Source organism: Nannobrachium achirus (genome assembly GCF_963921795.1).
Source record: "Nannobrachium achirus genome assembly, chromosome: 1".
Classification (NCBI taxonomy): domain Eukaryota; kingdom Metazoa; phylum Chordata; class Actinopteri; order Myctophiformes; family Myctophidae; genus Nannobrachium; species Nannobrachium achirus.
Genome location: NC_137810.1, coordinates 76,091,035 through 76,114,702, shown reverse-complemented (window position 1 = coordinate 76,114,702; position 23,668 = coordinate 76,091,035). Strand labels below are relative to the sequence as shown.

At 42.2% G+C, this 23,668-nt stretch overlaps 1 long non-coding RNA gene across 1 annotated transcript; it reads left to right on the top strand.

Moving 5' to 3' along the window:
* Positions 1–132: 132 nt before the first annotated feature.
* On the top strand, positions 133–22,654 carry LOC308291837. The gene is made up of 5 exons (XR_013962360.1): positions 133–270; positions 3,278–3,365; positions 5,014–5,102; positions 12,842–12,933; positions 21,330–22,654. It is a non-coding gene; the product is annotated as an uncharacterized lncRNA (long non-coding RNA).
* The last annotated feature ends 1,014 nt before the right edge of the window (positions 22,655–23,668 follow it).

The following is a 23,668-nucleotide window of genomic DNA, read 5'->3' as shown; positions in this document are numbered from 1 at the left end:
CTTCCTGCTACGTCATTGGCTCAAGCCAATCAACAGACCGGAATTCCAGGGTTCTTTGGCTGATTCTAGAAGCTTCTGCTCTAAAACCAGAGGACACGCCCCCTCAGACTGCTTTACGCTGTCGTGCTGTTTGTTTGGTGTTGAGACCCTGGTTGAGACGAGACAGACACTACACACAGATTTATTGCTACTATTTTACAGCGATTCCATTTGATTTACTTGGATATTGTTACATCTTTCCTTTTCCCCGCAGGACCCTACAACACTGAGGTAATTAACTTTCTTTAACATGATCATTTCTTTTTGTTCTGCGTCGTGTTTAAGCTAACGTTAGCTTGATAGCAAACTGCCATGTTGTATAAACTAACTCGAAAGCAGCGCTAATGCCTTTGCTGTCGTCTAAACGAAGCTAACGTTAGGTTAGCTTTTTAGTTCGTTATAAAGTTGAGTCCTGCCCCGGGCGTTTGCCGTTAAAACGGCTGAAAAAGTACTTTTGCAAGTTGACGGCTATGAGCTAACTGGTGGTGTTTTATTGTGAAAGACAGCACCGTTTCCGCCCAAACTTGGTTGTGGGGGTCCCTGCTTCATCTCTCTCTCAACTAAGGGGTCCTTGGCCTGAAAACGTTGAAGACCCCTGGTTTGTTGTGAGCTTGTAGATCAGCTATATGGAATCTATGATAAGGTTGTGGGGGTCCCTGCTTCATCTCTCTCTCAACTAAGGGGTCCTTGGCCTGAAAACGTTGAAGACCCCTGGTTTGTTGTGAGCTTGTAGATCAGCTATATGGAATCTATGATAAGGTTGTGGGGGTCCCTGCTTCATCTCTCTCTCAACTAAGGGGTCCTTGGCCTGAAAATGTTGAAGACCCCTGGTTTGTTGTGAGCTTGTAGATCAGCTATATGGAATCTATGATAAGGTTGTGGGGGTCCCTGCTTCATCTCTCTCTCTCTCAACTAAGGGGTCCTTGGCCTGAAAACGTTGAAGACCCCTGGTTTGTTGTGAGCTTGTAGATCAGCTATATGGAATCTATGATAAGGTTGTGGGGGTCCCTGCTTCATCTCTCTCTCAACTAAGGGGTCCTTGGCCTGAAAACGTTGAAGACCCCTGGTTTGTTGTGAGCTTGTAGATCAGCTATATGGAATCTATGATAAGGTTGTGGGGGTCCCTGCTTCATCTCTCTCTCAACTAAGGGGTCCTTGGCCTGAAAATGTTGAAGACCCCTGGTTTGTTGTGAGCTTGTAGATCAGCTATATGGAATCTATGATAAGGTTGTGGGGGTCCCTGCTTCATCTCTCTCTCTCAACTAAGGGGTCCTTGGCCTGAAAACGTTGAAGACCCCTGGTTTGTTGTGAGCTTGTAGATCAGCTATATGGAATCTATGATAAGGTTGTGGGGGTCCCTGCTTCATCTCTCTCTCAACTAAGGGGTCCTTGGCCTGAAAACGTTGAAGACCCCTGGTTTGTTGTGAGCTTGTAGATCAGCTATATGGAATCTATGATAAGGTTGTGGGGGTCCCTGCTTCATCTCTCTCTCAACTAAGGGGTCCTTGGCCTGAAAATGTTGAAGACCCCTGGTTTGTTGTGAGCTTGTAGATCAGCTATATGGAATCTATGATAAGGTTGTGGTAAAAACTCATTGGCTAACGGAAAAAAATGCTATGCTCCTGTGTGCAAAGGCCCTTACAAACACATTTTGTAAAGTTGTACCACTGGCAAATCCATTTGCATTAGCTTACTGTTTTAACTGACTGTCACAATCAAATATTTGAGCAAATGTTGTCTCTGCCAGGCCAAAGGCATGGCAGAGAATATTTTTTGCACCCTGTCCATCCATGTGTCTGTTGACTGCTAATCTCTGGTACCGATCAACATGAAACCGTGCACACACTCCATAGATGCCATAACAGAACCACAACATGATACATGACTGTTTCCCACTGCCCCAAATGTTTCACATAGGCCCGTGGTTCTCAACCTGTGTGTCGGGACCCCCAGGGGGATTCCCAAATTATTTTGGGGGGTCTCTAGATGATTAACTGAATGTGCAGCATTGTTTTCTCACTCAACAGTAAACAAACCAAAGTTTAAGGGAATAGAGGGTATCTGCACATTTCTAAAGTTACAATTTAATGACTTTTTAATACTCCTAAAATGTCAAATTAAACGTTGGCCAAATTGTCAAATATTAGAGACAGAAATTGTGAAAATAGCTGATCTACATGCTCACAGCATGTAGATCGGCTATTTTCACAATATACAAAGTGCTTGTCAGGGTGGGGGGTCCCCAGTTTAAATATGATTTCACAATATAACCGTGTTATACAAAGTGCTTGTCAGGGTGGGGGGTCCCCAGTTAATTATGATTATTTTGGACCCCCACACTTGACGGCTAACCAGCTGATCGTTAATGACATCCCTAGTAGATGCAGAGGACTCGTTTCATGTACAAGAGGAGTCTTCAACAGGGTCTTGGACCCTTAGGGGGTCCTCAAAGTCACTACAGGGGGACCGCCCAAATCTTTGTGTGATAGGATCATGTTTTTTGCATTAACCACTTGAACCCTAGCATCCCTATTCTAGTAGAACATTAGCCAAAAATAGCCGATCTCTGCGAGACTTTGTAAGCTTGTAGATCGGCTATTTTTGGCAAAGAGGTTTGTAGTGGGAAAAAGATTAAAATATTTGACTGTTCAAGTGGTTAAATGTATGAAAATACACATGACAATAGGATGACAGTGCTATCAAACAAGTCTGTCTAAGAAATCTATGAACAGTTTTATTCGGCAACACAATTTTACACAATTTGTATTGGGGGTACTTGCTTCATCTCACTCTCAGCCAAGGGGTCCCTGGCCTGAAAACGTTGAAGACCCCTGTACGAGAGCTTTGTTGTTTCACACCTGTGCCTCACTGTCAATCCAACCCATATGTCTGAGTCATACTGTCAGGGCCTTTGTCACATTACCCGTTGTATATCAACCACTTGAACCCTAGCGTCCATATTCTGAGAACTTTAGCCAAAAAAAGCAGACCTCACAACGTCTCGCACTGCAAGGCGTTGTGAGCTTGTAGATCGGTTATTTTTTATTTTATTTTTAAAAAGGCAGAACAAGGCACATAGAGCCTGCTGGTTGGTCAGTCAGGGACCAACCAGAAGGCTAACAAAGGGTGAATTGTTAATAACTACTTAAAATGTGCACAATGGATTTCAGTGTGTAAATCAATAATGCATGTATCTTCAGTTGGGTCTAAAATACAGTCTTTTTTGAATTATTTTCAGCTGTGACCCGACGACAGATCTTCTGTTCTTTTGGTGGACACGGCTGTTGTTGACGGACCGACCTTCCCAGACTGACTGACACTGCAAGGTTTGTTTTAACTGACACACGCAAATCAAATAGTTTCAGATGTAACAGTGATCTCCATTCATGTCTCTGAAGATCAACTATAACATCCATGAGAAATGTGCATGGCAGTGGATTTTTGTATTTGCTGACAACTGCAGGCTCATGCAACACATTTTGACCTTGTAGATCTGCTATTTTGGACATGGGACCCGCTGTATGAATAAAAAAAGCTAGAACTGTAAACATGCAGTCATTGCTGCTGACCCCCACACTTCTGTAAACATGCAGTCATTGCTGCTGACCCCCACACTTGATGGCTAACCAGCTGGTCAATTAACCGTTAATGACATCCCAAGTAGATGCAGAGGACTAATTTAATGTACTAGAGCAGGAGTCTTCAACAGGGGGTCCGGCCGGGACCCCTAGGGGGTCCTCAGAGTTACTACAGGGGGGCCGCCAAATCTTTGTGTGATAGGATTAACCACTTAAACCCTAGCATCCCTATTATAGTAGAACAATAGCCAAAAATAGCAGATCTACTAGCTAAGCAGACTCAGCAGTACTGTTCAAGCAGACATTTACAAACACATTTTGAAAGTAAATGGATGATTCCATACTTATTTTGAGTTTGTACCACTGGCAAATACATCTGCATTAGCCTACTTAGTAGTATACTTCACCCATTTAGGACTGAGGTTGATTCTAAAAATACTGTGTAAATCCTGACCCAAGTTTTCAGGGGATCTAAATTGACCCATACATATATACTGTATATCACTATTAGCTGATAGTGGTTCCCGGTTGCTCATCCCTAATAGTCAAAACTAAATGTCATGTCTGTAATTCCAAGTGCTTTTAGGGGTGGGGTCTCCCCAGTTCAATGAGAGGTGTAGTGAGTTTGCAAATCAGCTATTTCACCATATTTATCTGTGGTGCAGGGTCAAACTAAATTGACAAGCACTTAGGCTTGTCAGCATGAGGGGTCCCCATTTCAAATATGATTAGTCTGGGGTGGGGGACGTGGCTTGCAAAAGTTGAAAGCTACAGTTCAATTGTAATACCTTTATATAGACTGATGTCATAGTTTTAGGTCCCCAGTCTATACCCTGCCTGTGGTCTTAGGGTTGAGAGGTCGCTGAACGAACACATTCCCAAACTGCTGAGTGCACTCCGTTAGCTAGGATGTGTAGATGCAGAGACAGAAGCTGCTCAGTGACAGTATAGTGACTCAGCATGTTTTTATGTTTTTATTTCTTCTTCAAAAATTATGTTTTAGCAAATTCAACATAAAAATGCAGAACCAGGGTGGGACAAGCCTGCTTTTTTTCTCCATTTCTATATCAACCACTTGAACCCTAGCGTCCATATTCTGAGAACTTTAGCCAAAAATAGCAGACCTCACAACGTCTTGCACTGCGAGGCGTTGTGAGCTTGTAGATCGGTTATTTTTTATTTTATTTTTAAAAAGGCAGAACAAGGCACATAGAGCCTGCTGGTTGCTCAGTCAGGGACCAACCAGAAGGCTAACAAAGGGTGAATTCAATTGTTAATAACTACTTAAAATATGACTTTCCAAGTCACATGTGCACAATGGATTTCAGTGTGTAAATCAATAATGCATGTATCTTCAGTTGGGTCTAAAATACAGTATTTTTGGAATTATTTTCAGCTGTGACCCGACGACAGATTCTTCTGTTCTTTTGGTGGACACGGCTGTTGGTGACGGACCGACCTTCCCAGACTGACTGACACTGCAAGGTTTGTTTTAACTGACACACGCAAATCAAATAGTTTCAGATGTAACAGTGATCTCCATTCATGTCTCTGAAGATCAACTATAACATCCATGAGAAATGTGCATGGCAGTGGATTTTTGTATTTGCTGACAACTGCAGGCTCATGCAACACATTTTGACCTTGTAGATCTGCTATTTTGGACATGGGACCCGCTGTATAAATAAAAAAAACTAGAACTGTAGACATGCAGTCATTGCTGCTGACCCCCACACTTGACGGCTAACCAGCTGGTAAATTAACCGTTAATGACATCCCAAGTAGATGCAGAGGACTAATTTAATGTACTAGAACAGGAGTCTTCAACAGGGGGTCCGGGACCCCTAGGGGGTCCTCAGAGTTACTACAGGGGGGCCGCCAAATCCTTGTGTGATAGGATTAACCACTTAAACCCTAGAATCCCTATTATAGTAGAACATTAGCCAAAAATAGCAGATCTACTAGCTAAGCAGACTCAGCAGTACTGTTCAAGCAGACATTTACAAACACATTTTGAAAGTAAATGGATGATTCCATACTTATTTTGAATTTGTACCACTGGCAAATACATCTGCATTAGCCTACTTAGTAGTATACTTCACCCATTTAGGACTGAGGTTGATTCTAAAAATACTGTGTAAATCCTGACCCAAGTTTTCAGGGGATCTAAATTGACCCATACATATATACTGTATATCACTATTAGCTGATAGTGGTTCCCGGTTGCTCATCCCTAAGAGTCAAAACTAAATGTCATGTCTGTAATTCCAAGTGCTTTTAGGGGTGGGGTCTCCCCAGTTCAATGAGAGGTGTAGTGAGTTTGCAAATCAGCTATTTCACCATATTTATCTGTGGTGCAGGGAAACTAAATTGACAAGCACTTAGGCTTGTCAGCATGAGGGGTCCCCATTTAAAATATGATTAGTCTGGGGGGAAGTGGCTTGAAAAAGTTGAAAGCTACAGTTCAATTGTAATACCTTTATATAGACTGATGTCATAGTTTTAGGTCCCCAGTCTATTATCTATCTATCTTAGTGCCTGTGTGGACTTAGGTGTTGAGGGGTCGCTGAACGAACACATTCCCAAACTGCTGAGTGCACTCTAGGATGTGTAGATGCAGAGATACACATGTGGTTTGTTGAGGTTTGTTGTTTGACACCTAAGTGATTACAGAATCAAGTTTTTCTGGAGGGTCTACTAAATGAATAATAATTGGGGTTGACACCAGAATGTATGTCCTCGATGCCATTACAATTCTGAAGATACATTTTCTATATTATTTTAGCGCACACTTTATTTTCTCCCCCAGGCCAAAGGCATGTCTGAGAATATGATTTGCACCTTGTTTCTGTCTGTTTCTGTCTGTGAGCAGCGAAACTGACCACACACACACTCCCTGGATGACAGGGCAGAACCTCTCCCCCACATTTTTCACATATGCCTGGCATAGTGCTACCATGTCCAAACATCACGCATATCGTTACACAGTACCTCTATATCAGTAGTGGCCAACTTCGATGATGGCAATATTTCTCCACTCATCCAGACGGCCACATTGCATATGCTGTCGGCCAGAAACTTATTTTTTAACTTGAATGTAAATGAATGACCTGCTTCATGTCAAGTAGCAAAAACAGCTATCTGCAAGCTAAAAAAAGAATTGCTACACGATATCTCTTGCCATATGATGCAAATATTGGTTTGGGAAATATTGAACTTTTGATTTCTATAGTTGTTGTAAAATGACAAAATTGTAATTAACCCCAAATGTGACGGAAAAACTTTCCATGCACATAATGGATTTTAGTATGTAAATCATTAATTGCGACGTCAGGTGCAGTTAACCATCAAAACCTCCACCGCCTGTCAGTCAGTCTGTCTGTCTGTCCGGCACGTCACACTTTTCCCCTACTCATATCCATGACAAGTGCATAATGGATTTTAGTATGTAAACCATTAATTGCCGTTAGGTCGCAGTTACTATCAAAACCTCCACCGGCTGTCAGACAGTATTTCTAAAGTCATGTCATCAACATGGATCTGTCCCAAATCCCCATATTCCCTCCTGATTGGCTACGACTGCCTTCTTTGTGTATGCGAAGTGACAGTTGCTTATCTGGCATAGTGCTACCAGGAGGTGCTTTTTACAGTACTCCTACAGATTTTGTCCAAACATCACACATATCGTTAAACAGTACCTCTATAGCAGGAGTGGCCAACTTTGTTATTGGAGAAGGCCGCAATTTTTCACCACTCACTCCTGAAGGCCACATTGCATATACTGTCGGCATGAAACCTCTTATCTCTGCATTTTAACTTTGTAAATGAACCTGCTTCATGCCAAGTAGCAAAAACAGCCGATCTACAAGCTCTAAACATGTCTCCCTGCCTGCCTTGCTATTTTCCAATTAAAAAAAAATCTATAGTTGATGTAAAATGACAAAATTGTAATTAACCTCAAATGTGACGGACAAACTTTCCACATGTGCATAATGGATTTTAGTATGTTTGAAAATACGTTTTGCACCTTGTTTGTGTTTTGTGTTTCTGTCTGTAAGCAGCAGTTCAGCAGAACCTCTGCCCCACATTTTCACATGGGCCTGGCATAGTGCTACCAGGAGGTGCTTTTTACAGTACTCCTACAGATTTTGTACAAACATAACGCATATCGTTACACAGTACCTCTATAGTAGGAGTGGTCAACTTTGATGATGGAGAGGGCCGCAATATTTCTCCACTCACTCCAGAAGGCCACATTGCATATACTGTCGGCCAGAAACTTCTTATCTCTGGATTTATAACTTTGTAAATGAATGATCTGCTTCATGTCAAGTAGCAAAAACAGCCGATCTACAAGCTGTAAACATGTCTCCTTGCCTGCCCTTGCCATTTTCCAATTTTCTAAAAAATATAAAGAAAAAATTCTCTTGCCTGATGAAAATATTAGTTCGGGAAATGATTTAACTTTAGAGTTAACTATAGTTGGAGTTGGAGTATCTGCAAAATGACAAAAATTTAATTAACCCCAAATGTGACGGACAAACAAATGTGCATGTTACAGTTACTATCCAAACCTCCACCGGCCTTCAGTCTGTCACACTTTTACCCTACTCATATCTCCGTCACCGTTGCCCCTATCCATGCCAAACTTTGCACACATACTCCTTGGCTGCCAAACCACCTCATTTCTCAAGTGGCCCTCTTCTAGCGCCACCTTGAGGCCTTGCAAAAAAGCACATTGCTCCTACAGGTTTTGCCCTAAAATCATGCAAAGCGGTACACAGTATGTCTAGTATGTCTAGACTCTAGACATACTGTGTACTAGACTCTAATCAACATGGATCTGTCCCATTTTAGCACCACCATCAGGCTGATTCTTTTCAATCACATTTTTGGACACTGCTCCTACAGATTTTGGCCTAAAATCACAAAGCGGTACACAGTATCTCTAAAGTCATGTAATCAACATTAGTGAGCGACCGATATATCGGCCACCGATATTATCGGCCCCATATGGCCTTATTTGGGCATATCGGTTTATATCTTATCGGTGAAATTTATCCAATATAAAAATAAATAATTAAAAATCTAGGCAGTGCTGTGAGCTGTGTGGACTGCATTAAAAGGTAGTGTAATGAAATATGTTGTCCAGCAGAGAGTGCCATTCCTTCACACTGAGGCCAGGCCAGGCGAGTGTGGTGTGTGTGTGTGCGTGTGTGTGTGTGTGTGTGTGTGTGTGCATGTGTGTGTGCGTGATAACTCACGTAACGTCAAACGTTGCTGAAGAACAACAAAGATAATTCCAAACAAAGTCCATGGGAGTATAGGGACAACACATGTTGGCGATCTAAGGATAGCATTTTTAATTCCCTTTATAGAGTTTAAAACGACCAGTTCTACCGGAGCTAGTGTTAGCCATTAGCCAAACTGTGGACAGTGGAGGGACGAAGGAAGCGTGTTGCCAGACTTATGCGAGAGAAACAAGCAAACTGGTATATAAAACAAAACACTGGACAGTGGAAGGAAGAGTGTTGCCAGATTTATGCGAGAGAAACAAGCAAACTGGTATATAGATCATAAAAAGTGCGCTCCCCTCCTCCTTTACTGTATGGTGAATTGACGACGTACTGTGTTTGTGTCAGCCGAGCCTTGTCAGGCCTGTCAATGGCCTGGATTGTGTGTGTGTGTGTCAGGCCTGTCAATGCTCCTGGATTGTGTGTAAAAATAGTACTCAAAACGTACTCCAAAAGTTGCGCAACTTTGCACACACATCACAAGTGGCGAGAAATTTCGTATAAAAAAGGGGGGGGCGTGGCCTAATGGCTCAACAGCGCCCCCTACAAAATTTCAACGCAACAGCCCCACTATACGGTTTCACCTACAAGTACGAAAATCGGTACACACCTGTATCATGTCCGAACTCACAAAAAAGTCTCTTGGCGCCATGTCCGAAACCAAACCGGAAGTCAGACATTTTGACTAATTAGTGGCGTTTTGGCGCGTTTTCACGTGTCGCACTTTAACGAACTCCTCCTAGGGGGTTAATCGGATCAACTTCAAGTTCGCTCGGCATACTCAAGACACCTTAACGATGAAAAGTTGTGCGAATCGTGAGTTTTCGTAAAACGGCGTGCCCCTGGCGAAGCGTCAAACTTCCTTCACCAAACAGGAAGTGCCCCCTCTTCTGATTGGTCCATACTTGATTGTTCCTTTTTTTGGCTGTTACTCATCAACCGTTTATCGTACAGAGTTGTGGCTGGTATCATATGACTTGACTAAGTGTCCTTCACCTTAATTGGTTTAACTAAGCCCCGCCCCCTCTTCTGATTTGCCGAAACTTGATTGTCCCCTTTTTTGGCTGTTACTCATCAACCGTTTATCGTACAGAGTTGTGGCTGGTATCATATGACTTGATTAAGAGTCCTTAACCTTAATTGACGCTTCCTTCGCCAAACAGGAAGTGCCCTTCACCAAACAGGAAGTGCCTCTATAACTCATGAACCGTTTGTCGTACAGACTCGTGGCTGATGTCATATGACTTGATTAAGAGTCCTTAACCTTAATTGACGCTTCCTTCGCCAAACAGGAAGTGCCCTTCACCAAACTGGAAGTGCCTCTATAACTCATGAACCGTTTGTCGTACAGACTCGTCACTGATGTCATATGACTTGATTGAGAGTCCTTAACCATAATTGGCACTTCCTTTGCCAAACAGGAAGTGCCCTTCACCAAACAAAGTGCCTCTATATCTCATGAACCGTTTGTCGTAATAATGCTAACAAATGCTAATGCTAATGCTAACACATGCTAATGCTAACATGCTAATTTTAATGCTAATGCTAACACATGCTAATGTTAACACATGCTAATGCTAACACATGCTAATGCTAACATGCTAATGCTAACATGCTAATGCTAACAAATGCTAATGCTAACACATGCTAATGCTAACATGCTAAAGTTAATGCTAACGCATGCTAATGTTAACAAATGCTAATGCTAACATGCTAATGTTAACGCATGCTAATGCTAATGCTAACAAATGCTAATGCTAACATGCTAACACATACTAATGCTAACAAATGCTAATGCTAACACATGCTAATGCTAACACATGATAATGCTAACACATGCTAATGTTAAAAATGCTAGTGCTAACAAATGCTACTGCTAACTAATGCTAATGCTTACACATGCTAATGCTAACAAATGCTAATGCTAACAAATGCTAATGCTGAATCTAAAATTCTAACGCTAATTGGCTGCTACCCCTTGTGACGTGGGTAGAGCTGCGAGGGCCCGGTCATTGCTGCTTGCAGCTTTAATTATTATTATTCCCAATAAAGAATCGCGTTTTTGAGGCGCAAAATATACTCCAAAAGTTGTGCAACTTTGCACACACATCACAAGTGGCGAAAAATTACGTATTTAAAAATAATCAAAAGGGGGCGTGGCTTAATGGCTCAATAGCGCCCCCTACATCATTTTCCGCATAGACGGTTACAGAATAAAGTTTCACATACACGTACGAAAGTCAGTGCACAGGGATTAATAGTGCAATAAGTGCAATAGTGAAATAGCGCAATAAGTGTAATAGTGTAATAAGATTAATAGTGCAATAAGTGTAATAGGGCAATACGTGCAAGAGTGTAAAAGTGTAATAACGCAATACGTGTAATACTGTAGTATTGTAATAAGTGTATAGTTCATTATTGTAATAGTGTAATAAAGTAATAGTGTAATAATTGTATTAGTGTAATAACTGTAATAGTGTAATAGCATATGTGTAATATGTGTAATAGTGTAATAGCGCAATAAGTGTAATGGTTTAATAGTTTTAATATGTGTAAAAGTGTGATAGTGTAATCGGGCAATAAGTGTAATAGTGCAATAAGTGTAATAGTTTAATAGGGTAATGGTGTAATAGCCATGCAAGGGCCCGGCCATCGAAACTTGATTGTTGCTTTTTTGGCTATAACTCATCAAGGGTTTGTTGTACAAACTTATGGGTGATGCCATTTGACTTGTTTCAGATTCATTGTCCTTAATTAGTGTAACTTAGCCCTGCCCCCTATTCTGATTGGTCGATAGTTGACAGGTACTATTTGCTATATCTTTTCAACGGTTTGTCGCTCAGACTTTTGGGTGGTGTCATTGGACTTGGTCTAAAGTACTTGTCCTTCATTGGTGTAACTTAGCCCCGCCCCTCTTCTGATCGGTTGATTATTGATAGTTCCTATTTACTATATCTTTTCAATGGTTTGTAATAAGTGCAATAGTGTAATGGCGCAATAAGTGTAATAGTGTAATAAGTGAAATATTGTAATAAGTGAAATAGTGTAATAGCACAATAAGTGTAATAGTGTAATAGTGCAATAAGTGTAATAGCGCAATAATAATAATAATCTTTATTGTCCCCGAGGGGAAATTTGTCTTCACAGTCTGTTCAACACAAAAACAACACAAAACCATATAACACAAAACATCACAAGAGTGACAAGACAGATCATCAGGTCCCCACTATTCACAGAAAAACAATCCTAGCGACGGATGCGCTTGCTTAGCAGATTGTTAAATCAGGCGATGGCTGAGGGGACACAACTCCTACTAAACCGTACCTGTATATAAGTGTAATCGTGAAATAGTGTAATAAGTGTAATATTGTATTAAGGTTAATAGTGAAATAAGTGTAATAGGGCGATAAGTGCAATAGTGTAATAACGGAATAAGTATAATCGTGTAGTATTGTAATAAGTGTATAGTTTATTATTGTAATAGTGTAATAAAGTTGACTAATCCCTGGCGCATACTCCATTGTCTTAGGAGACAGAAGGAAGCCAACAAAAAGTAATAAAGTAATAGTGTAATAAGTGTAATTGTGTAATAAGTGTAATAGTGTATTAGCATAATAAGTGTAATAGTGTAATAGCGCAATAAGTGTAATGGTTTAATAGTTTCATAGGTGTAAAAGTGTGAAAGTGTAATAGGGCAATAAGTGTAATAGTGCAATAAGTGTAATAGTTTAATAGGGCAATAGTGTAATAGTGTAACTGCTGCCCCTTGTGACGTGGGTAGACCTGCGAGGGCCCGGTCATCGCTGCTTATTATTAAGTTTGTGTATGCACCGTTACGGTCGCTTTTCTCCCGATTAGGGAGACTTACTAGTACATGTATGTTCAGTTTAACTCTGTATCTAAAATACTGTATTTTTAAATTATTTACAGCTGTGGCCGGTGGGCTCTTCTGTTCTGCGGCTAGACATCTGGACACGGCTGCAATTGACCGACCGACCTTCCCAGAGTGACACTACTACAAGGTTAGTTTAACACACACACACACACACACACACACACACACACACACACATTAAGTTGATTCTTTATGCTTAGTGATATGTGATTAGTACTACATATTTGAAGGTTTTTCTTTTGCTAAAGAGAGGATATTTCACAAATTTAGACCTAGAACGTTGACATCATGCCGAGAAAAAAACAAAGATCGATCCATATGAGTAAAGTGTGGGCTGACAGGAAACGTAAAAGATCACCAAATGGTTGCGCTGAGGAGGATGAAGAGAAACGAGAAACTTTTAGTCCAGCCATGGAGCCTCAGCTACAGGCACAGTCTGATGTTGAAGAAAAAGTCTACATTGGCGAGGACATGGAACTTTCTCATGATGACCATGGACAACAACCATGCGAGGACATGGAATTCTCCGACAATGACCCTGTACAACAACCATGCATCGCGCCACCCTCTGTGATATCTGTGCAAGCATCCAAAAGCCAGAATCATCGTTCATTTTCCTTAATGTCACAGAATCGTCAGTGTACATGCATGGCTCTGGCATTTCTGGCACATCTAAATGAAGGTCTGGACTTGAAGACGGATGATCTTGACAAGATATTGGACAAGGGAGATGGTCTGTATAAAAGAACAATAGAAAAAATAAAAAGGCAAGGGCAATTTAGGAGCGAACATCTATCTATGGAGGAAACGCCACTCACTGTGGAAACCCAACACAATAGGTACTCTGTCCAAAGAGAGAACATAGAAATGGGCTATATGAGAGATCAGGGAGAGCCTCACCGACAACATTGGTGGTTGAATCTTAAGGAAAGACTTCAGTGTCTGTCTCAAAATGTCAAATTTGCTCTCCTTACAGTATCACCGTACACCATTGCTGTGTTTAGAGACAGTTCTGGAAGATATGGACTGTTTGACTCTCATGACAGAAGTGTTGATGGCCTACCTTTGCCTGAATGGAACGGAGGCAAAGCTGTAATGATGACCTTCACTCGCTTAGAAGATCTCATTGCTCAGATTGACACGCTAAACGACTTCTTGCATTCGTCACGCATTGACCACATGCAGTTTGACTTCATGCCAGTGACATTTGTACACACAAGTGCTCTGTCACCACGTCCGTCAACTATGCATATGCATCCTGTCAACCTGCATCAAAAAGAGCCTGTTGATCTGACTATCAAGGATGAATCTGACACTGGTCATCCAACCACCAAACATTCTTTGCAGGTTGGCTATGAACCATCCCCAATAGTGATGTCGGATACAACACCTGATAGGGCCAGAAAAGTGAATAAAGAACGTAGACGGAGAATGATGAGAAGGGAAAGAGAGGCTCAGCTGAAATCTGATCGTAAGGAAAAACCTAGGTCTCAGAGGAAGGCCTATATGCAGAAATACATGGCCATGAGAATAATAAGTGAGAGAACATTCAGGGAACGGCAAAATAATTACAAGAAGGCATATGCCAACAGGAAGTACAGGGATGATGAGGAGTTTAGAGGGAACCATCAGGACAAGCAGAAGAGATATCGCAACAAGAGGTACAGGGAATATGAGGAATTCAGAGAGCAGCATCAGCTCAAGCGGAAGGCACATGGCAACAAAAGGTATAGGGAAGATGAGCTGTTCAGAAAGCAGCATCAGGTCAAGATGAAGGGATATGGCAACAGAAGGTTCAATGAAGATGTTGAGTATAGGGAGAAGGTCAGGAAACACATGAAGTTTTACATGGCCCACAAATGCAAAACGGACATGTATTTCAAGTTGCGCCGCCGTGTCCGCGCTGCATTGAAAGTTAGACGTAGGTACAATGTGTTGTGTCAAGTCCAGCTCAGACTGAGACATGACGAAAAGGAGAGGGAAGCTGAAGCTGCTGCTATAGCAGCTGCAAAACAGAAAAGGTTAGAAGAAATCGCTATAGCCACGTTCCAGAAAGACATAGAAGATGGCCCGACTTATGTGTGCACAACGTGCCATCGGGCGCTTTTCTCGGAACAAGTTTATTGTTGCCATCGGTCCGACTTCACACAAAACCGCAAGCTGGTTGCCGCCTGCTTGACAGGCAAATACGTCCATTCGTGTGACGATCAATGTGGAGGCCCGCAAGACTGCACTGTCCCCGAAGAAAGGCATCACGAGTGGATATGCAAGTGCTGTCGGGTCACCCTGAAAGCTGGAAGAATGCCAGCCTTGGCTGTCGCAAACAATTTAGAGCTAGCACCCATTCCCCCAGAGCTCAGCAACCTGAATGTTCTGGAAAGGCAAATCCTAGCTTTGCACATACCGTTTGCCAAGATTCTCACGCTTCCTAAAGGCAAACAGGGGGCTTTACATGGTGCTGTGGTGTGTGTGCCATCACAGATGGAAACCACAATAAACGCCTTACCGAGAAGGCTCGGCTCATCCGGATTGTACCGAATGAAGCTAAAGCGGAGTTTGCGGCACAAAGGCCATTATTTGTTTCACACTGTCAATATGAGGAATGTTATACTGGGCGCGAGGACACTCAACCAGATTAACCCAAACTACAGAGACATCCCAATCAGAGACGATGACGACGATGTGGAGGGCCAGGTTGAAAACCTGCCCACAGACAAAGTCATGGACAGTTGTGATGAGGCCGAAATGATGGAAGTAGCGGAGTCTACTGAAGCTCTCGACGCATCGCGGGCAGTGGATCAAGATCCCCCCAGTGCTGAAGATGAGCAAGATGCGCTGAGACCTGGACATGGCCTAGACAGTTGCTTGGAGGCAGATGACATAGGACAAGAATTGATGACCTATGGAGATGGCATATTTAGCATTGCCCCCGCCGAAGGCAACAGGCCTGTCAGCTACAGCACTGTCCCTAACCTTGAAGCAAAGGCCTTCCCTACTTTGTTTCCAACTGGAGCAAACACGTTGGACGTGAAGAGAAGGATCCCACTGTCCCCAAGCCGTTACTTTAACACAAGACTTTTCAGTGTTGACGGTCGGTTCGCTAAAGACCAAAGCTTTCTCTTCTTTGCACATTGTGTCTCAGAGACACACATTGCGAAAACCACCATCTCATTTCAGTTAAAGAAAGGAAAACCTTTAACCAAGGATGGTCGCAGGATCACCAACAAGATGTTGCAAGACAAGGCTGAAGTCGAGAGACTGGTCAGAAACAAAGACGCAACACGATTCATGTCACCAATTAGAGGGACTCCAGCTTACTGGCACAAGACATTGTTGGACTTGTTTGCCATGGTCCGTCAGTTAGGCCCACCCACCTTCTTTTTGACCATAAGTGCGGCTGAGTTCAGATGGCCAGAGGTCATCAGGGCAATAAAAGCACAGCAAGGTCAGATCGTGGATTTTGAAAAGTTGGACTGGAATGAGAAATGCGACATTCTCAGAAGCAACGCAGTCACAACTATGCGAATGTTTGACAAGCGAGTTCGTTCCGCTTACACAAACTTGGTGCGTTCAGAAGCTCTACCATTAGGACGCGTCATCGACTGCTTCCATCGTATAGAGTTTCAGGCCAGAGGGTCCCCGCACCTCCATGGATTAATGTGGGTCGACGGCGCCCCCGTCCTTGGCGTTGACTCAGAGGAGAAGATCTGCGAGTTTGCAGACCGCTACATTTCGTGCCAGCTGCCTGATCCGGACGAAGATCCTGTGCTTTACCAAATTGTCCTACAGGTTCAGATGCACAGCCGAAACCATACAAAGTCCTGTAGGAAAGGTAGGAGGACATGCAGGTTTGGATTTCCAAAGCCACCAGTGGACAAAACCTGCATAATAAACCCAAAGGCGGTTGATCCAACTGGAAATGACTGTGGCACAGAAGATGAAAGCGAAGCAAACAAAGACATGGATGAAGGCGCAAACCAAAGTGCACCAAAGGCAAAGCGTGCCGAAGGCATTGGCAAAAAACAGACGGCAAGAGCAGAAGCTGCTATGGCGAAACTCAAACCAATTTTCGACCTGCTGCTGGACTCTGCGTCAGGAGTGACAGATCTGCCGGACTTGCTGGCAAAGTGCAATATGACCAGCGAAGAGTACGACAGCTGTCTTGAAGACATGAGGAAGAACCGCGTGCTCCTCATGAAGCGCGGCGTGAAGGACTGCTTTGTGAACAACTACAACCCAGTTTTCCTGAAGGCCTGGAATGCTAACATGGATATCCAGTTTGTTCTGGATCACCATATCGCAATCACATACATGCTCTCCTACATATCCAAGGCAGAACATGAGATGGGCGAACTTCTGAAACAGGTAGTAGTTGGCATCGATCCGACGAAAGTCACCGAGAGGGATGCCATGAACCAACTCGTTCAAACCTATGTGAAAAACAGGCAGGTTAGCTCTCAGGAGGCAGTGGCCAGGACTTGCAGCATGCCGTTGAAGAAATGCTCCCGTGATGTTATCTTCCTCCCGACGGATGACGATGCAATGAAAATGAGTCTCCCCCTCGCTGCGCTGAAGAAAAGACCAGACGACTCGGACCAAGTGTGGATGAAGGGATATCTGGACAAGTACAACGCCAGGCCCAAAACACCAGAGTTTGACAACATGTGTCTAGCAGACTTTGCATCCAAGTACAGGGTGGTCTACGGCCAACAAGCAAAAGCCGAAAGTTGCGTGAAGTTGTCTGACAACATGGGAACCATTAAGAAGCGCCAGGGCAAGGATGCAGTTGTCAGATATGCAAAATTCTCGGAAAAGAAGGAGCCAGAGAAATTCTATGGCAACTTGCTTAAAGTCTACCTGCCTCATCGCTATCAATCGACCCTCAAAACCGAAGCATTCCCCACATACCAGGAATTCTACGAGTCCGCGTGTGTTAGATTGCCCGGAACAGACGAGATTTGGCCCGCGAAAACGATTGTTGCTGAGAACAAGAAGAGGTTCGAAAAGTACAGTCAAGCGGTGGAAGAGGCCGTGGAGGAGTTCTGGAAAAATGGCCCAGTTGAAAATGCCTGGGCCAACATTGCCCCAGAAAACGAGCTGGATCGCATGGAATGTCTTGCCGAACAAGACGAGGATCCGCTGGACGTGGAAGAACGAGATGATGTGCCAGAATTCAGCAATCATGATGTGGGTACAATTCCTGCACATAGAGTAGTAGCCCCGCAAATGAGCCTGGATTATCTGCGTACAATGTGTCAAAACCTCAACCAGACACAAGCCTCCGTGTTTCACTCTGTACGTGACTGGTGCTTTCAGAGCATACTTGAGCAGAACCCCGAGCCGTTCTTCTTCTTTGTCACTGGGGGTGCTGGAACTGGCAAATCACACCTGATAAGGTGCATCTTCGGTGAGGCAACAAGGATTCTCCGTCGACTCCCCAGACTGTATGAAGACGCAGATGCATCCATGCCCATGGTGTTGCTGTCTGCGTTTACAGGAACTGCAGCGTACAACATCGGGGGTAACACACTGCACTCCCTGTTGAAGTTGCCCAGAAGCCTCAACCCACCCTACAAAGGGCTGGGAAACAGTTTGGATGATGTGAGGGCAAAGCTGGGAAATGCAGAGATCATCGTCATCGATGAGATCTCGATGGTTTCAAAGCAATTGTTTACCTACGTTCACTGGAGACTGCAAGAGATCAAAGGCAGTAAGAAACCCTTCGGTGGCATGTCGGTACTTGCAGTAGGTGACTTTTACCAGCTCCCTCCAACGGCAAGCGGAAAACCGCTCTGCGTGCCAGAAGAAGGCAAACCGGATCTTCTGCGTGAACACTTTGAGATGGTCACGTTGACAGAAATCATGCGACAGAAGGATGACGTGCCCTATGCACAACTTCTGAATAGGTTGAGAGTCAAGGACAAGAGGGAACGGCTGAGCGATGCAGACAGAGCACTCCTTGGTGAGAGACTGACTGATGATCAACATTGTCCTAAGGATGTTTTGCACATCTTCGCAACCAACCCTCAGGTTAAAAAACACAACACGGACACTTTGTCTCTGCTACACACTCACATCGTTGACATACCTGCAGAAGACTACGAGAGAGACGAAATTAGTCACCGCATGACTCGACGCTCAAAACCCAACAAAGGTAAAGAGTACAAGGATCTTGAGGACAACTTGCAAATTGCAGAAGGCGCCCCTGTCATGATCACTAGGAACATAGATGTGGAGGATGGCCTTGTAAACGGCACATTTGGCAAGATTGATGGTGTTGACATGCGGGTCGACAGGGACGGAACTACAGTAACCAAGCTTTGGCTGGTGCTAGACAAGCCTGAAGCAGGACTGAAGTACCGGAGAACTACGCCTGGCGCCACACAGGTGTACGTCGAGAGGATGGAGGAAAACCTGAGTAACCACAAAGTGATTCGCAGGCAATTTCCCATCAAGCTGGCATATGCTTGCACGTCTCACAAAGTCCAAGGGAAGACTACACAATCCGCAGTGGTTTCCTTGAAAGCGGTCTTCCTACCAGGGATGGCCTACGTTGCCCTCAGTAGGACAACGACACTGCAAGGATTGCACATCATTGACTTTGATGAGAAGAGAATCTGGGCTGATCCTGAAATCACAGCTGCCCTGGAGTCCATGAAGACTGCGTCTCTGGACAGTGTCATGCCACTGTTGAAGTTTCGAGAGACGACGGCCCAAGCCCAAACTTTGACGATTGTCCACCACAACACTCAAAGTCTACCGGCTCACATTCAGGACCTCAAACGACACCACGAGCTGACACTTTCAGATGTCCTGTGCTTGACAGAAACTCATCTCACTGGCTCCTTTGTGGCTGACAGTCTGCAATTGGACGGCTACACCATGTTCAGCCGCAACAGACACGTGTCATATGCAAAGCTACCTGAACGTGCAGAACAGAACGGCGGTGGCGTCGCTGTGTATGTGAGGGACCATTTCCAGGCTAGTGAAAAGCGTTACCTTCACAATGTGACAAACCTTGAGTTTGTGGCAGTAAAGATCGAGTCCCCTGTCAAGCTTCTGATCGCTGCGGTGTACAGACCACCACATTATGGTAACCCATTTATGGAGAACCTGAAGGCGCTTCTGGACTCCTTGGAAGTTATGGATCACCAGCCCATCGTAGTCTGTGGAGACTTCAACGAAGACCTACTGAACGGTTTTCCTGGGCCCATAACAAGGCTTCTAGAGTCCAGAGGATATGCACAACTCATCAAGGAGGCCACCACAGAAAAGAACACGCTGTTGGATCACATGTACATCTCAAGACCACAGCAATGTCTACAGTCTGGAGTGCTACGTACATACTACAGCTATCACAATCCTGTGTATTGCGTATTGTCCACCGAAGATGACTAGTGCATAGACTGCAGGACGTGCTTGCAAACACTGGCAGCACGCAGACCTACTTTTCTACAAGCTCAACGCGTCGCGGGCTTGCAGATCGGCTATATTCCTGATGCAGAAACCTCCAGGAGTAAAGAAGTTCAGGAACGCTTGGCTTCACAATAAAAGCATCGTGTCGGGCCTCTGATGTCACTAAAATGTTCATAACTAGGGTTAGGGCCAATCCTTTGTGAATAGACTGTTCTATAGGTTTTCTTCTCATGGAAACGCTTTGGGTTGGTTTTAAATGTAAAATATATATAACTACATTTTAAATGTAAAATATATATAACTCCACTTAAAATCGCACAATGACACTTGAACTTACGGTGATATCTGCCCAAAGGTGGACACCAGAGATGCTATGGGGGATATGGATGAACTTTGTTCATCAACACACTCTGGCAGGCTCTAGTCCCACAAAGGTCAAATCAGACCAGTAATACATTACAATGCACAAGATGCAGCACTTACTGGTACACATAGCCCTCAAATAATGGAAATCGATTTCCCAAAACTCAAATCTGATTTGACCTACTCACCTAAACACCAACCAACCAACCCATTGCTTTCTGTGATTGTGTACTAATCTACATTATGTGATTGTTGTGTACTAATCTACATTATGTATTGTTTGTTTAATCAATGTACAACTTTGACCATTGTAATGTTGCATGTGCTATATCAATAAAATCTTGAGTTGCGAGTACATTTCTTATTGTGGCCTTGTTATACACGTGTTATGTCTTTAACACTTTTCTGCTTTACAGGGGTCAATTCTAATTTCTGTTTCTTCATTTGATAACTTTATTTCAGTCATGTCATGTTGATCTACATTATGTAATGTTTGTTTAATCAATGTACAACCTTGACCATTGTAATGTTACATGTACTATATCAATAAAAGGTTGAGTTGCGAGTACATTTCTTATTGTGGCCTTGTTATACACTTGTTATGTCTTTAACACTTTTCTGCTTTACAGGGGTAAATTCTAATTTCTGTTTCTTCATTTGAATACTTTATTTCAGTCATGTCATGTTGATTGTGAACCGTCTGCATTGGTTAAATATACTAACACTTTTTTCCCTGTTTTTCAGATGCCGTTGAGTGATTCTACAGTGCTAACAGATGTTTGAATTGTTCTGCCTTTAACCTTTTTCTACTTTTCAGGAATGTTCTTTGAAAATAATATGTCTTTGTTCATTTAATTTTTGCTCTGGCTCATGGACATGTGGTACTGAATTTATATAAGCTCACATAGAATGACATTGGCCATCCCTAAATTGGATAACAAAAACATGGACTAACTATCTCTAACCAAATGCCACTTTGGATTTTAGACTGCCTGTTCATGACCCATCTTATATTTGCATGTGCATATTGATCATTTCTTAACCCACTGTTTGTTTTTAGGCCTGCAACACCTATTTCGACTAAATTAGTTAATCAATTACAGAATGTTAGTTACTAGTTCAATATCTTAAATTTACTCAAAAGTTAGAAATAAATATTTACAGTGGTGGTAAAAGTACTCAAATGTTTGGCTTAAAGTAGATAGAAATAGTCTTCTACAAGTAAATGTTCAGTATTCCAAATTTATTTGATTAAACATACAAAAGTATTGGCATCATAATGTACAGAAAATAGCAAACGTCTAAAATATACATGCAAAATATAACACTTCACAGGTTTCAAATGCAAACAGCAAAATGGCAGATCTACAAGCTCACAACACATAGTTTTCCAATGTTTCCTGAGATTGTAGAACGGCTATTTTCAAATAGTCAACATTTAATTAGGAATGAAGTAATGTGTTGTGTTAATATTTGAAAAGAAAATAGTAACTAAACAATACCTAAATTTGTTAATCAGTTGCAGAATGTTAGTTATTATTTAAATACATTTTTCAGGAGCTTGCTTGATCGCCGTTGAGGGGTCGGTGAACCATTTTCCCCCCTGCACTCTGAAATTGGCAGAAATAGGAGGCAGGGGTTTTTCGCTTCACCCTGGAAAATCTAAAATAGGCTTGCATAAATGTGTAGAAAAGCTGTTAAAAGTATTGTAGATACCATTTTTCAAATGGCAAATAGTCAAAATGTAATTAAGAATGTAGTGGTTAATGTATTATGTTAATAATCAAAAATTGTAAATAGCAAATAGTCAAAGTTTAATTAGAAATGTAGTGGTTAATGTATTATGTTAGTAATCAAAATTTGTACAGTATAATATAATGTTTGATAAGATGTAGTGGAGTAAAAGTAATTAAAAAAATTAAAAGATTGAACATATCCAGTTCAGCAAGCCAAGCACTTGAGTATATTTTGTAAGACTTTCCACCACTTTAGTTTTGACAATAACAGTACTAATAATAACAATCTGACATCAATAATATAACCATAGTAAAATATCTGTCAATAGTAAAACTGTTAACTTTAGCATAACATACAAATCTTACAATTTAACCATAATATTGTTAAATATAATCATAACCACTAACCATTGATTATAATAGCACAGATATTTATGGTGTTGCATAAAGTAAAGGTACTAAACAGTTTGTTAATAAACATTTAAACTATATCTGCTACAGTGTTTGTGTCTCTTATTCTTTTTACCATGTGTTTGAAAAGTGAATCTGTTTTGAAAGTTAATCTATATATTTGGTAATCTATTTAGTCTGACATTTACTATGAATACAGATGTGTTTTGGGTTTTTGAGTTACTATCCACAATCAGAATAGTTATTCACCACTTGAACAAAAAGTGATTCTTTTGAATAAATGTAACATCCATTAATACACAAGCCCATGAACATTCAGTTTAAAGGTGTGTTAACCTCCAATTATTCTTGGCTCTACAATCTGGTGTTATAATTTATTTTACATGGTTCCACATAACTGTTTGATCCTTGCAAGAGTCAAAACTTGTATTGATGGTGTCCTGACTAATCCATGCTCTCTGAATGGACCTCAATCCCTGCTGGATGGACTTCAATCCGTGTACTGTGTGCAAGATGGTGACGCGATCAACAAGGATCCAACTTCTCTGATAAAGTTTGTCACAATGTAGCCTGAACAATAGTTTTGCATTGTCATTTTGACACCATTCAATAATGTGCCTGACATGCTGAGCAGTATCGATCATACAGCATACAAATAGTATGGCTTCAACACAGCTACTAAACTCTTTGACATGTTTCAACATTGGCTCTACTTCTATTATAAAGTGAGACGTTCCCAAGTGCAATACAGGGTATTTTATATCTATTCTCAGCCCAGGAAAATAAAAGGTGATACATCTTAGTCATAATTAAAGTGTATATAAGTGTGGGGAAAGCATAGCCCTATATTGACAGGCTTCCACCACCTTTTTGTAATGGTCACCAGTGTGCCATGTCAAGATAGATTTTAATGACATGCCATCAAACATTCATATT